Consider the following 16548-nt stretch of genomic DNA (forward strand, 5'->3'; position numbering starts at 1 on the left):
CTGGACGTGTGAGCTGGCTGCGGTCCAAAGACGCCGTAGGGTGTCGATGAGGCCCGGGGGGAATCCCATACAGTCCATCACTCGTAGGAGGAAGTTTTGGTGCACTCTATCAAAGGCGCGGTTGAAATCGACGGAGACGATCGCCGCTCTCAGACGGCACGCAGAAGCGATCGCTATTAAGTCCCTGGAGTCACCGGTGGCCATGTGTATGTTGGCTTCTCCCCCCTGCGACGTCTGTTCTGGAGCGAGGATCATCGGCAAAGTCGTCTTAATACGGCTCGCCATAATCCTGGTGAAAATCTTGTAATCGGCGTTCAACATTGTAAGCGGCCGATAGTCGTTAATCGATAGCCCTCCACCTCGCTTGTGTACTGGTATGAGGAGACCTTCTACAAACGCTGGCGGCACAACACAGTCTGGAGACATAAGTTCGCGGAACATTATAACCCAGCGAGGCATCATGATGTCACGGAAAGTCCGTTAGAATTCGATGGGCAATCCATCAGGTCCAGGAGATTTATTGGCCGCACCTTTGTCCACGGCGTCTTCGACTTCTTCGAGTGAGATTTCCTCTGTTAGTGCATTCACGGTAGCCTCGTCGATAGTACGTGTTATCTGCTGTAACACTTCAGTAGCGGCCTCGTCAATGACGGTTCTTTCCTTGTAAAGATGACGAAAATGATCCTCCACCGCCTTTACTATGGTTGCTTGGGTCGTACATAAGCGACCGTCGTGTGTCCTGAGTTGTGTGATTAAATGTTGACGTTGTCGGCGCTTATCCGCCACAACGTGGTGCATAGTGGGTTCCTCTGCAACCGTTTGGTCGCGCCGTCGCGAGCGGACTACTGCACCTTCTAGTCGGCGCTTCGTCAACGATAGTATGTGAGCCTTGATTCAGCTTTGGTCATGTTGTCTCTCCGGGGAAGGGGGTAAGGCGTCGAGGTCCCTGAGTGCCGCGTAGTAAAAATCGAGGGTCTGTCGATGCCACGCAGTCACGTCCTTGCCATATCGCATAAGTGTCCTACGGATTGCTGGTTTGGCACAGAGGAGCCACCACTCCAGGGTCGAGGTGTATCGTGGGTGGCGGCGTTCACAGTCAGTCCACGTTGCTGCAACTTGCCGACGGCAATCCAGGTCCTGGAGATGAATTATGTTGAGCTTCCAAAAGCCATTGCTGTGCCAGACTTGTTGGGGGCGTAGGTGTATAGTGCAGATATAGGCACTGTGATCGGAATAGGCTTGAGGCCATAATTCGGCGTCCACCACACCTTGTGTGAGATCTTGTGACACATATATGCGGTCAAGTCGGCTGGCCGAATGACTGGTAAGATGAGTGTGGCCAGAGCGGTTACCGTGGACTTTTTCCCACGTGTCGCACAAGTGAAGTTCTTGGATCATCGCACCCAGTTCCGGACAAGGCATGTAATGTGGGATTTGGTCCTTGGGGTGAAGTACGCAATTAAAATCGCCGGCGAAGACGCTGTGGTCGTATCGTCCAAGGAAAAGGGGAGCGACATCTGTGGAGTAGAATCTGGCGCGGTCGTGACGTCTTGTGGTACCGGACGGCGCGTAAACATTAATGAATCGGGTGTTGAGTGCCGTAAATGCTATTCCTCGCGCGGAGGGAAGAAACGTGACGTCGGTAACTTCAATACCTTCACGCACTAATATCGCCACTCCGGTGTCTGCAGGGCTACCGGGCGTCACATGTGTGGCGTAACCGTAAAAGTGCGGGAGTGCAGTCGTTTCCACTTCTTGTAGGAAAGCAAAGTCAACTCCCATGGCTCGTATGGTTTCTTTCAAAAGTTGGATCTTGACAGGAGAACTGATCATGTTGATATTCATTGTCGCCAGGCGGTAAGCCTGGCAACGCGTTGTTTGGGCGAGGTTATCCATGTTGAAGTTGGAGCGAAGCGAACATCGGAAGTAATGTCACCCCCCGCCAAACGCGGTCCTCCCTGTGCTGCTTATGCTGCATGATCCGGCGGCGCCTCAGCTGGCCGCGGGTCGGGATCTTGTGTCTCGACGTAATCGGCCCACGAAGCGGGCGCGGATGTCTGTTCATGTTCCATAGCCTCGGAATGTTTGGTAGTAAGGGACCGGGCGACTTCGCTGCCTGCACTGGTACCTTCCCGCTGCTCACTGTTTCTGTCAATGGGCTGATGTTCGAAAGCTGCATGTTTTTCTGTCTGTTCTGCAAGGTTGGAGTCAGTGGAAACAGCCCCAGCTTCGCGGCTGGCTTCTTGAGGGGTCAGTTGTTCTTCCCCGGCCGAATGCGAACCGCTGTGTTCCGACACGGTCCGACGACGGCGCTTTCGGCGTTTCGGTGATCGCTGTTTCCGTACATGGCCTTCATTGTCAGAAGACGGCACTGACTCACGCTCCGCCGGAACAAACGCTTCGGTCGGTACAATAAGGGGATCAATTGCCATCTTGCCGGCGTCAATGTCTGTCGCGTTCGGTAGCTCCAGAGTCGTAGTACTATTTTCCACCACTGGCCAGGTCGGCGGATCATCCAGGTTTTTGTCCGTGGAAAGTGATTCTTGTACCGCTGAAGCGGTCGGCCGTGTCTGTTGTGTGGAGAACGTCGTGAGCGCCGCCGCGTAAGTCACGGGTAGAACAGTCTTCGCCGCTGGTGGTGCAGCGTCCTTCGGTGGGAGTTGTGTGATCCGACGCTGGAGGCACTCGGAACGAAGGTGTCCTTCTTTGCCGCATCCGGAACGCGTCTTCGGCTGGCCGTCGTAAATAACTATGGCCCGGCATCCTCCTATCTGTAGATAGGATGGCACGTGTCGTTGGAGATCTATGCGCACTTGGCGTACTCCATTGAGTACGGGATACGTCTTAAACTGGGTCCATTTTTCAGCCACGTGTTCATGTACCGTGCCGTAGGGGCGGAGCGCCGCTACAACTTCTGCCGCCGGGAGTTCAAATGGAAGTTCGAATATGCGGCATGGCCAACCTCGACGTTGCCAACATTGCCATCTGCGTGGCAGAAGCGGAGCTCTTGTTTCATCTCACGAAGCACCTTGTCGCATGTAGTTTCGTTTATGAGCTTTACATAGACCGTGCTACTGACGATCGAAAAGTGAATGCCGACAATATCGGCAGCCGGGATCTTGGCTTCCTCTTTTAAAAAGCGTTCGAGATCGAGCGCCTTTGGTCGGGTAAAGTCGTTCCGAAATGTGAATTTCAAGGTTGATCTTCTGTATTGGTTTGCCATGGTCTTGTAGCGCTACGGCGTCACGTTAGTGCCGGCCGAAGAAAGTAAACAAGGCGCGCGGGCTCTCTCTGACAGCGGAGAGCACACACCGCACGTCTGCTTCGCTCGGCTGCGAGAGCCGCACTGACTTCGAATGTGGTCAGGCGATTGGGTGTGACTTCTGTCATACGTCTGTTCGCGAGATTTCCACTCTCCTAACCATCCCTAGGTCCACTGTTTCCAATGTGATAGTGAAGTGGAAACGTGAAGGGACACGTACAGCACGAAAGCGTGCAGGCCGAACTCATCTGTTGACTGGCACAGACCGCCGACAGTTAAAGAGGGTCGTAATGTGTAACAGGCAGACATCTATCCAGACCATCACACAAGACTTCCAAACTGCATCAGATCCACTGCAAATTCAAATGTTCAAATGTGTGTGAAATCTTATGGGACTTAACAGCTAACCTTAGCCGGCCAGAGAGGCCAAGCGGTTCTAGGCCTTACAGTCTGGAAACTCGCGACCGCTACGGTCGCAGGTTCGAATCCTGCCTCAGGCATGGATGTGTGTGATGTCCTTAGGTTAGTTAGGTTTAAGTAGTTCTAAGTTCTAGTGGACTGATGACCTCAGCAGTTATGTCCCATAGTGCTCAGAGCCATTTTGAACCTTAAGCTTACACACTACTTAACCTAAATTAACCTAAGGACAAACACACACACACCCCTGCCCGAGGGAGGACTGGAACCTCCGCCGGGATCAGCCGCACAGTCCATGACTGCAGCGCTTGAGACCGCTCGGCTAATCCCGCGCGGCCTACTGCAAGTACTGTGACAGTTAGACGGGAGGTGGGAAAACTTGGATTTCATGGTCGAGTGGCTGCTCATAAGCCACACATTCCTCCGCTAAATGCCAATCGGCGCCTCGCTTGGTGTAAGGAGCGTGAACATTGGACGATTGAACAGTGTAAAAACTTTGTGTGGAGTGACGAATCACGCTACACAATGTGGTGATGCAATGGCAGGGTGTGGGTATGACGAATGTCCGGTGAACGTCATCTGCCAGTGTGTGTAGTTCGAATGTTCAAATGTGTGTGAATACCTATGAAACCAAACAGCTGAGGTCATCGGTCCCTAGACTTACACACTACTCAAACTAATTTAAACTAACTTACGCTAAGGACAACACACGCACCCATACCCGAGAGAGGACTCGAACCTCCGACGAGAGTGGGCGCCCGATTCGTGACACGGATCCTCTAGCCGCTCGGCAACTCCGCGAGGCAAAAAGCGTGTGTAGTGCCAACAGTAAAATTCGGAGGCGGTGATGTTATGGTGTGGTCGTGTTTTTCACGGAGGGGGCTTGCACCCCTTGTTGTTTTGCGTGACACTATCACAGCACAGGCCTACATTGATGTTTTAAGCACCTTCTTGCTTCCCACTGTTGAAGAACAATTCGGGGATGGCGCTTGCATCTTTCAACACGGTCGGGCATCTTTTCATATGGTTTCACGACAATAACATCCCTATAATGGACTGGCCTGCACAGAGTCCTGACCTGAATCCTGTAGAACACCTTCGGGATGTTTTGGAACGTCGACCTCGTGCCAGGCCTCACCGACCAACATCGATACCTCTCCTCAGTGCAGTACTCCGTGAAGAATGGGTTGTCATTCCCCAAGAAACCTTCCAGCAGCCGTTTGAACATATGCTTCCGAGAGTGGAAGCTGTCATCAAGGCTAATGGTGAGTCAACACCATATTGAATTCCAGCGTTACCGTTGGAGGGTGCCACGAACTTGAAAGTGATTTTCAGCCAGGTGTCTGGGTATTTTTGATCACATAGTCCATATATACGCTGGCACACACAGAGGACTAATATATGCGGGCCGATGTGGCCGAGCGGTTCTAGGCGCTTCAGTCTGGAACCGCGCGACCGCTAGGTCGCAGGTTCGAATCCTGCCTCGGGCATGGCTGTGTGTGATGTCCTTAGGCTAGTTAGGTTTAAGTAGTAGTAAGTTCTAGGGGACTGATGACCTCAGATGTTAAGTCCCACAGTGCTCAGAGCCATTTGAACCATTTGACTAATATTTCTACAGCTAGAAAACAAAAGAAAGTCGAAAGCATCCTGCAACGTTGAAAAAAAGTACACGAGTCGTAAGTGGATCTACAACAAGGAAAGGAAAATATATTCAGTGTCGGTGAAGGGCAGTGTGCTAAAAATCGAACAGCTATATGCAAAAGAACATTATGGATTAAGTAGGAAACTAAAAAATCGTGAGCAATAATAGTGTTCGAGCGTAGTAATTCAGAACATGAGAAGTGTTTACGATCTTGGCAAAGAGATTTGTAAGAAAATTTACATTGTTAAAGTGACCACAGAAGATGCTATGAAATGAAGTAAAACACTTATTGTCTAAATAAGATGTTTATTACAGGTTGGTTGGTTGTTTGGGGAAGGAATCCAGACAGCGTGGTCATCGGTCTCATCGGATTAGGGAAGGATGGGGAAGGAAGTCGGCCGTGCCCTTTCAGAGGAACCATCCCGGCATTTGCCTGGAGTGATTTAGGGAAATCACGGAAAACCTAAATCAGGATGGCCGGAGACGGGATTGAACCGTCGTCCTCCCGAATGCGAGTCCAGTGTGCTAACCACTGCGCCACCTCGCTCGGTGTTTATTACAGTCCCAAAAGACTGTACATAACCTGTTTTACTTGCATAACTGCGACTGCAGAAAACAGCATGAAAACAAAAAAGACGACATGTTTAATACCAGTCTTCAGAAATACTACGGCTATTCTGGGTGCCAATAACAGCATTTAGACTGATTCATGCAATTTCAGTATTGTCGTGATAGTCTTACAACAGCCACTTAGGGAATACCTACTGCTTCAGTTTATAAGGGCTGCACGAAGAGTATCTTGCAGACCTGTTTCACATACTTTCTCCCACAACACAGTATTCTCTTTTTCACTTTTTGACATTTGTTTGAACCTATTCGTACGGGTGTTCATCTCCTTTACGGTACAGGTTAATGCAGCAAGCACTTGGACAATTGTACAAGAGAATAATTCGAATGCTAGTACGTTGCAGGTAGAATGGAAATTTGTGGTAAGGTCTTATGGGACCAAATTGCTGAGGTCATCGGTCCCTAAGCGTACACACTACTTAAACTAACTTACGCTAAGGACGACACACACACACACACACACACTCATGCTCGAGGGAGGACTCGATTCTCCTACGGAGGGAGCCACGCGAACCGTGAGAAGACGCCTTAGACCGCGCGGCCGTATAATGGAAACTACGCTTCAACGGGGGACAGGTATTTTGGACCAGGTAATTAGTACGTTATATGTTAGAGCAAGCGTGGGACACGCTGCATGTCGTGCGGTCGCAGAGAGCCCCGGGACAATGCGTCATGCAACGGCCGGCGGCCGCGGCGCGACGTTCGATAAGCGGCGGGAGGCCGCCGCTGGCTGGCCGTGCGTGCTGTGCTGGGCGGCCCGCGACGCAGCGCAGTTGTCAACAAAGTTCACCAATTCCTGACGCAGCGGTTGACAGCGCCCGCCGGCCCGCGGTCGAATATTCATGAACCCAGACCGGGTCACTCGACAAGTTCCAGCGGATATCGCAAAACCACATCACTGTTATCACCGCGTCCTCCAGGGACGTTAACATTTCCTTGTTTCATTTATGATGTGCTCCAGTGATGATCTCAGTTACGGAATAAGCATAGCTTTCGAAACTATTTTACTTTTCCACATCAGTGGGAATGTCTCTCTTGCTAAGAATAATACTTTTGTATTGGAAAAACGTGTACTACTTGGTGAATAAGCTGACTCCTATGGACGGTAGGCTGATCGGTAAATACCAGTTATTTAAAAGAAGATTTGTACTACGGAAATGCCACAGGAAACCATGTGCTTTAACTACACTATGTAATCAAAAGTATCCGGACACCGGGCTGAAAATGACTTACAAATTCGTGGCGCCCTCCAACGGTAATGCTGGAATTCAGTATGGTGTTGTCTTAGACTTGATGACAGCTTCCACTCTCGCGGGCATACGTTCAATCAGGTGCTGGAAGGTTTCTTGGGGAATGGCAGCCCATTCTTCACGGAGTGCTGCACTGAGGAGAGGTATCGATGTCAGGTGCCGGCCGGGGTGACCGAGCGGTTCTAGGCGCTACAGTCTGGAACCGCGCAACCGCTACGGTGGCAGGTTCGAATCCTGCCTCGGGTATGGATGTGTGTGATGACCTTAGGTTAGTTAGGTTTAAGTAGTTCTAAGTTCTAGGGGACTGATGATCTCAGAAGTTAAGTCCCATAGTGCTCAGAGCCATTGGAACCATTTTTGTTTTTTTTAGGTCTGGCACGAAGTCGGCGTTTCAAAACATCCCAAAAGTGTTCAGTAGGATTCAGTTCGGGACTCTGTGCAGGCCACTCCATTACAGGGATGCTATTTTCGTGTAACCACTCCCCCACACGGTGTCCATTATCAACAGGTTATCGATCGTTTTGATAGATTCAGTCGCCATCCCCGAATTGCTCTTCAACAGTGGGAAGCAAGAAGGTGCTTAAAACATCAGTGTAGGCCTGTGCTGTGATAGTGCCACGCGGAACAACAAGAGGTGCAAGCCCCTCCATGAAAAACACGACCACAACATAACACTAATGCCTCCTATTTTTATGTTAGCACTACACACGCTGACAGATGACGTTCACTGGGCATAACCATACCCTGACATCGGATCGCCACATTGTGTACCGTGATTAGTCACTCCGCACAACATTTTTCCACTGTTCAATCGTCCAATGTTTACCCTCCTTACACCAAGTGAGGCGTCGATTGGCATTTACCGCGTGATGTGTGGCTTATGAGCAGCTGCTCCACCATGAAATCCAAGTTTTCTCACACTCCACCTAACTGCCATAGTACTTGCAGTGGATCCTGATGCAGTTTGGAATTCCTGTGTGATGGTCTGGATAGATATCTACCTATTACACCTTACGACCCTCTTCAACTGTCGGCGGTCTCTGTCAGTCAACAGACGAGGTCAGCCTGTATGCTTTTGTACTGTGCGTGTCCCTTCACGTTTCGACTTCACCATCACATCAGAAACAGCGGACCTAGGGCTGGGTTGTGTTGTTTGGGGGAAGAGGCCAGACAGCGAGCTCGTAGGTCTCATCGGATTAGGGAAGGACAGGGAAGGAAGTCGGCCGTGCCCTTTCGAAGGAACCATCCCGACATTTGCCGGGAGCAATTTAGGGAAATCACGAAAAACCTAAATCAGGACGGCAGGACGCGGGATTGAGGACCTAAGGATGTTTAGCAGTATAGAAATCAAGCGTACAGTCGTATGACACAAGTGACACCCAATCACCTGACCATGTTCAAAATTCGTGAGTTTCGCGGAGCTCCCCGTTCTGCTCTCTCACGATGCATAATGACTACTGAGGTCGCTGACATGAACTACCTGTCAGTAGGTGGCAGCACAATGCACCTAATATGGAAAAAAGTATGTTTTGGGTGGTGTCTGGATACTTTTGATCACATAGCGAAAACATATGTCTAATGGTCTTGATTAATCCATATTCAAGGGACATGGGCTTAAATAATTATCGATTACTGCATGTTTATTTCACAAAGGGTCTATATACATGGGAAAACTAAACGTGACGAACATCTTCGTTCAACAAATCAGCCGGCCGTGATGGCCGAGCGGTTCTAGGCGCTTCAGTCCGGAACCGCGGTACTGCTATGGTCGCAGGTTCGAATCCTGCCTCGAGCATGGATGTGTGTGAGTCCTTAGGTTAGTTAAGGTTAGTTAGGTTTAAGTAGCTCTAAGTTCTAGGAGACTGATGACCTCAGATGGTAAGTCCCATAGTTCGCAGAGCCATTTGAACCAATTTTTTCAATAAATCAAGAAACACGTGAAGTGTTAAAAAGTCTCAGTTGCAAGTAAAACGTGTATGGTGGGTCCGCAAAGTACTGGGAAACACAATATAAGAGATAGATCGCGACTGTATCGACTTTAAATCACATGGCAGAAATAACTGCTTTACGAATTGTTAAGGAGAGGTTAGAATGCACCGGAATTAATACAAACACTTTACAAGTTAAGTAGCAAGTCATAGTACCTCAAGAGTGTCTCTAATAAACTGAGCCCCGAATAGCGAAAGGACTGAAATGATAAAATTAAGACTGATGACTGTCCCTGTAAAAGGACTCTAACTTGATCGTAAAGTACCTAAACTTCACATAATGCTAACCCCGTACTGCAGAGAGCACACTTACCGTTCTGTGGCAATCTCTCTCGGTGCCTGAAAACTATTGTCCTCCATCGTTCTCGGAACCAGAGTGATCTCGCCACCAATCCCCGGAACAGAATCCCCTTGTAATTTATGATTCCCTAACTCTGGCGACCCATCAAAGATAATTCCCCTAAAATCCTGCGTCAGCCAACCAGGGATCGAGATTATTACCTGCCCTATCGAGAAAGGAACTTCTGGACTCAACTCCACTCCTCTTTTTTCTTACGAGCCTCAGAAAGATCCACACCACGCACCAGCTGCTAATGAGAGCTCTTGTCTCGACATTAGCCTATGACACATAATCAACTGCTCGCTTCTTGCTCTATCGTTCAGACTATTTTAGGAAGCATTTTAACTTCACCACGAAAATTCTCACGGTTCTCGCACGCACCTCTGGTGACTCTAAGTCTGGTGGAGACGTAACTTCATACTCAATCGGCATACTGTCATCTCTCAGCCGGCGGCGGCAAGTTTATTGGCGACATATCCCATCGTCTGTTACTAAGCTGCCTCCTCGCAGCTGGTGCTAGTGCATCTGGAGGAGGTGAGACTCCACCGTTAATCAGGTGGCTGTCCACCACAGTGCGTTCCATCAAAATCCCACTGTGCCGAACCCTTGGCACACTTGATAAGAACTCGTAAGGAACCATCCAGAACAGTGTGTCCTGTACTCAGTGCGTGAGGATCTCCATTGACTGAGAGATGGTTTGCTTCGCCCTTAGCACCTGAGTGAAGTCAGAAACTGGTCAGACGCAAAAATTAAATCAAACGGAAAAATACCGTTATTTCTATAAAATCTGACTTGCCCTGTTAAGAGGAGTATCGAATTATCTGTCTAGATTCTACTGAAAGGAGATAGCTACTAGGCAGGCTGATTGCAATTTTTTTTCCTCTGCTTATGCTCACACTTAAATTGCTGTTGGAAATCAAACTTAACGGAGCTTTATTTACAGCAGGTGGATGTCTCGCTCAAAGTGCAAGTAATGAGATATACGCCAACTTCTTCCTATACTTCCTTTGCTAATTTTGTTCTTTCACATCCATTTTCGGATTTGATTTTCATATAAGTTGGATTAGGAAAGGAATCAGTAGTGCAGAGCCAGATTATCATTTGTCAAACATGAAAATGTAAATGATAATTGACACACTTGTTTCCGCGAAGTTGATTATATTCGCAAACAGTTAGCAAGTGACAAAAGCAAATTAGAAGTTTAGAAGGCAAAAAGATGTGGGAGGGATCTGACATATCTCTCAATACGATCTGCGTAACATAGATTTTAATACCAGATGCCATAATAAAAATAAATGAACTCATGTAAATGCTATTAAAACCTATGCACCACAAAATCTATATACGTAAGTTCATTATGTCCTACTGTGTAATGGCCCAAATCTGTGGATTTAAACTAAGTTATGCCTACATGTAATACCCGATCCTCAGCTCCAGTCATCTAGATCCATAACTTCTAACGCCGCTTCAAGTGTGCCGTATGTATTCAGAACTTGAACATCACACTGCGCGCCACGTTTGCGACTACTGTGGGGCAAAATGTGAGCAACTGCCACTATTACTACTATATAAAGACAAGTTGTGTTTTAATGTTGTTAACAAAACACTCGAAAACGTCTGGACCGATGCTCTTAAGGTGGACCATTTATGATGATGATGATGTCCTCCTCGCCGTGTCCGGCGACAGCGACTCCGTCAGTCTTCTCTGTCCTTGTTGTGGTAGGCTCGGATGTGGCTCGCGAATCCGAATTTCTCTTTGAATATCCTGTTGCATGAAGCACAGTGAAGTTGACCAGCAGAGTTGTAAGTATACGTGTAGACAGGCTTGAGCTGAGATTTTCGGAGCTCTCTTTTAGCATCCAGGTTCATTAGACGCTTTTGCTCGAATTGTTCGATGCTCTTATGTACAGTTGATCGCCACTCCGATCGGCGCAATGCTAGCTCCTCCCAACGGTTGCTTGGAATGCCACAGGCTGCAAGGTGGCGTTTAATGGTGTCTTTATATCGCAGGTGTTGACCACCTTTCCTCCTCTTCCCGCACGAGAGCTGCGAGTAGAACACCGCTTTAGGTAGCCTACTGTCATCCATGCGTACTATGTGACCACTCCATCTCAGTTGATGTTTCATTATTAAAGCTTCAATACCAGCCAGTTTCACGCGGCGCAAAATCTCCGTGTTTGGGACACGGTCTTCCCATTTGATGCGCAGAATAGATCTCAGACATCGAAGATGAAATTTGTTTAGCTTCTTAATGTCAGCTTTGTAACAGCACCAGGTTTCCGAGGCATAGAGTAAGGTGGATAATACTACTGCTTTGTAGACTGCAATTTTTGTTTGTAGTTTGAGATCATGTGATTTCCATACTCGGTCATTAAGCTTACCGAAGGCTGAGGCTGCGCTGCCTATACGCGCTGCGATTTCCGTTATCAGGCTGTTGTTACTTCTAATTTGGCTTCCCAGGTATTTGAAATTTGGCACATTTTGCAAGGGTTTGTTATTTATCTCAATACTGGAGTCATCTGCATTAAGACCTCTAAGTGGCTGTTTGAGAACTTGCGTCTTAGTGATCCTAATGACTAAGCCAAATCTTCTGCAGGAGGCATTTAGCAGATTTATGTAAGTCTGAAGAGTTTCGCAAGAATTAGCCATCATGCATACATCATCCGCGTAGAGAATCTCTAAGATGGATAGTTTGGTTACGCGACTTTTTGTTCTGAGGCGAGAGATGTTGAAGACACTTTTGTCTGTCCTTGTGTCGAGACTAATTTGATTACTACAGGCTTTGGTCGCGTCTCTCATAACAACTGCGAAGTAAAGTGAGAAGAGTGTGGGAGCCAGAACATAGCCTTGTTTTACACCACATGTCACGCGAAACTGTTCTGAGAGCTTGTCCTCATGGCGGATTTTTGCCATCATGTTTTCATGAAACTGCCGAATCAAACTGACAATTTTGTCAGGGCACCCAGTTTTCTTTAGTATGATCCGGAGAGCTTCCCGTGGGACACGATCAAAAGCTTTTTCCAGGTCTACAAAGCACATGAACAAAGGCCGATGTTGCTCTAAGCTTTTCTCTTGCATTTGTTTGACAACAAATATGGCATCCACTGTGCCTCTGTTTGGGCGAAAGCCACACTTGGTCTCTGGTAGCAGTTTTTCTGCAAAGTGTGTTAACCGGGTGTTAATTACGTGGGCAAGGACTTTTCCCGCTGCTGAGAGAAGAGAAATGCCCCTGTGGGAGCTGCAGTCTGATATGTCACCCTTGCCTTTATAGATCTTGGAAATACAAGCATCTTTCCAGTCTTGTGGAATCATTTCATATTTCCAAATCCTTAAGATCAGAGCAAACAATGGTTTCTTGATGTTTGGCCTCCCATATTTATATAGCTCTGATGGCAAGTTATCTAATCCTGCTGGTTTGTCATTTTTCAGCTTAGCCAGTGCTGAAATGAATTCATCGTAGGAAGGGGCATCCGCAAGTTGTTCCTCAACTGGCAGGTCTTCAAGTGCTTCTATGTATGGAATATCGGTTGTCTGATGGTCGGGATTAAGAACGTCATTAAAATGTTCCGCCCACCGAGACAGGATGTCACTCTGTTGCGTCAGCCGACAGCTTTTATCTTTGTTATAGACTGGTGCTTTCTTCCCAACTCTTGGACCAAAGATAGTTTTCAGGGACTCAAAGAATCTGCCCGTTTGGTGTGTGTCGGCATATAACTGTATTTCATTTGCTTTATTTGCCCACCAACTGTCTTTGAGAGCACGTACCTTCACTTTCAGATTGTAATGCGCTGCTCTACGCTTGTTATCATCAGGGGTGCGAAGAGAGGTTCTGAAATCATTAATCAGCTTTCTGATCTCTGGATCTGAGTCGTCAAACCAGTCCTGGTGCTTCTTCTGAGGTTTTCCCAAGACTTCCGAAGCACAGCCACGCAGTCTGCTAGCGTATGCACTCCACTGTTCATCTACAGGGGCAGATTCAGATATCAAAAGGCCATCGACACCAAATTTTTCATCCAGTTTTGCTCTCATAGCCTGATAATTGGCCAAGATTTTGCAGTACAATTTTGTTGGTATTTTGTGTGAAGCTCGGCGTGGTGCCTTCAAAGTTATCTTTAATTTGGACCTCACGAGTCGATGGTCTGTCCATCCCTGAGCGCCTCTCATTGCACGTGTGACCAGTACGTCACCAAGATCTATCACATAATCCAGAAGGTGCCAGTTTTTAGATCGCGGATGCATCCATGTCGTTTTATATTTTTCAGGCAGACGAAAATTTGTATTTGTCACACAGAGTTCAAACTCGGCACATAGAGTTAGAAGATCCAAACCATTCGAGTTGCATTTTCCAATCCCATGGCGACCGAGGACTCCATTCCAAGCACTGAAATCATTCCCAACACGAGCATTAAAATCACCAAGTAACAGAAGTTTATCTGCAGAAGGAATATCCCTAAAGACATGTCGGAGGTCTTGGTAGAACTTGTTCTTCTCTTCATCCGGAGATGGCAATGTAGGTGCGTATACATTGATCAAGTGAAGATATTTCTTGGATGCCAGGTGAAGTCTGAGTGTTATTATTCTGTCACTGATACCTTTTGGGAGTTCTGTTAGTGAACATGCCAATTTATTGCGTATGGCAAAGCCTACCCCACTTTCCGCCCTTTCAGTGGATGATTTTCCGCTCCAGTAGTAGGTATAACCTCCGAGCGGTTCACATAACTGTCCAGAGTCACTAAGATGTGTTTCACTTATGGCGGTAATGTCGATGTTATATCTACCCAATTCCCTTGCGATAAGTCCTGTCTTTCTCTCTGGGCACTGATTATGGTCGTTATCCTGTAAAGTACGGATATTTAAGGTAACTGTTTATTTTATTACTTTTTTGACCGCATGTGTTAGTGAACAAGTGACCGCAGTTTGCCACTTGTGCTGGGTTGAGACGGGCTATGTTTAGGCCACCTTTTCTAGGCCCCTCCCTGGATTAGGGAAAGCAGAGCGATCCTAAATAGGGCTGCTTTGTCGTCTGACGAGCTGCCGAACCAGTCCTCCCGTCTCTCACGAGTACCAGAACGACCATCACCGTCTGACCGACTAACGTGCAGAGCACCAACTAAGGTTCAGGTACACCAAACCCTTGCCTCACCATCAGTACTCCATCGCCGCAGGACTTTCAAAGCTCATAGTCCATTGAAACTTTGCCGGAGTCATCTGCGCGTGAAGGTATTTAAAGTGGACAAGCAGTTGCGCAGATGCAGATGGGCTCTCTCGTCCTCTGCCTCTGGTTGGCAGTGGATCGTAGGGCCGATACGACTGGCAAGAGGCAGGGGATGCAGTGAATGGCCATATGCCACTGGAAGTATCCTGACATACGCCCTTAAGGCACATCACAGGTGCCTTGCTCCGTCGGTACAGAAGCCGTGAGTGTTTACCTATTGATATTACCCGCCTCCACCGATGAAGAGACTGACAGAAGGGAAGAAGGAAAGGGAAGGGACTGGAAGGGAAAGGGAGGAAAGGACGGTAGGTCGTTGTGAGGCACACTTCGTCTGGCTCCTCTGCTGAGACCTGACCGGCTACGTTGAACCTGCCAGTAGCTACGATACCACCGGTATAGCTCTCAGCATCACAGGAACACGCAAACTCTCCCACCCGCACGGACAGTGCTACGATAAGGTGGTGCCTCCAGGGGTCCATCTATAAACAAGGCACAATGTCTGAGAAAAGAGGAGATGGACAGAAAGAAGCGGGGAAGGAGGGGAGGAGAACAACAGAGAGAGGAAGGAGGAGATGCAGGGCAGAGGAGGGCAGAGGGGGGGGGGGAGGAGGGGGAGGAGGGGAGGAGGAGGAGGTGGACAGAGAGAGTCGGAGGCGGAGATTAGGACGTACGTCCAACTCCCACATATATTTAAGAATTTCGAATCATTGCTGGGTTCACTTCGTTCGCTAGCCAGCCAGATCATCATATTTCACGATGTTGTGCATCATACCAATAAACTTCTTAACGAGATTCCAGTCCACACTTACGTGGAAATGGTTGATGATGGTGGCCTCCAACATGATGTCCATATCGACGGTATGCTATAAATTTTTATTTATGTTCGATGTATTACTGTAAATGCCACATTTGCTGAGACATTTCATGAAGCACATATCAACATCCAGGTACATGGAAAATTTTTGGAAATTTGTGGTAAGTTCTATGGGACCAAACTGCTGAGGCCATCGGTCCCTAAGCTTACACATTACTTAATCTAACCTTAACTTACGCTAAGGACAAAACACATTCTCATGCCCGTGGGAGTACTCGAACCTCCGATGGGGAGAGCTGCGCGAACCATGGCAAGGCGCCTTAGACAACGCAGCTAGAATACTAGCTGTTCCCGACCACGCGTTGCCATGGCCCAGCCTGGTTAAATGAAGAAAAAGAAAAGAGAAAATACACGTTTCCAATACGTACAGGAATTAGGGTATACTCATCCTAATCTCCTTCTCTCCCCTATCCCAATTCATCTCCTTCTCTCCTTTGTCTCTGTTCATCTCCTCCTTCCCCCTGCCTCTCTCCATCACCTCCCCCCTCCCTCTGTCACCATCTCCTCAAACCCCCTCCCTATCACCAACTCTCTCTGTTCATTACCTCATCCCCCTTTCTACGTCCATCTTCTCCTACCCCTCTCAAAATCTTCTCTCGTCCGCTCTCTCGGTCCACCCCCTCCTTTCCGCTTTCTATCTACAGTTCCTCCCATCTCTCTGTCCATCTCCTCGTTTCCCCTTCTCTGACATTGAGCCTTATTTATTGTTATTGCATATTCATATTCTGTAGTAGTATTCTAACCATAACCCAATAATACAAAAACACAAATTTCATGTTTGCTGACAACATTTCACAATCGTATATTTTATGTATATTTACGTATTATACATCTTAAAAATATATAGCCCATATGTGACCAAATAATTATTACAGTAATATGTAAAAAATGAAGTAAATTGGTCGTTTGCTTTTGGAGACATTTTGTAACTAG

Source organism: Schistocerca serialis, chromosome 1 (assembly GCF_023864345.2).
Source record: "Schistocerca serialis cubense isolate TAMUIC-IGC-003099 chromosome 1, iqSchSeri2.2, whole genome shotgun sequence".
NCBI lineage: Eukaryota > Metazoa > Arthropoda > Insecta > Orthoptera > Acrididae > Schistocerca > Schistocerca serialis.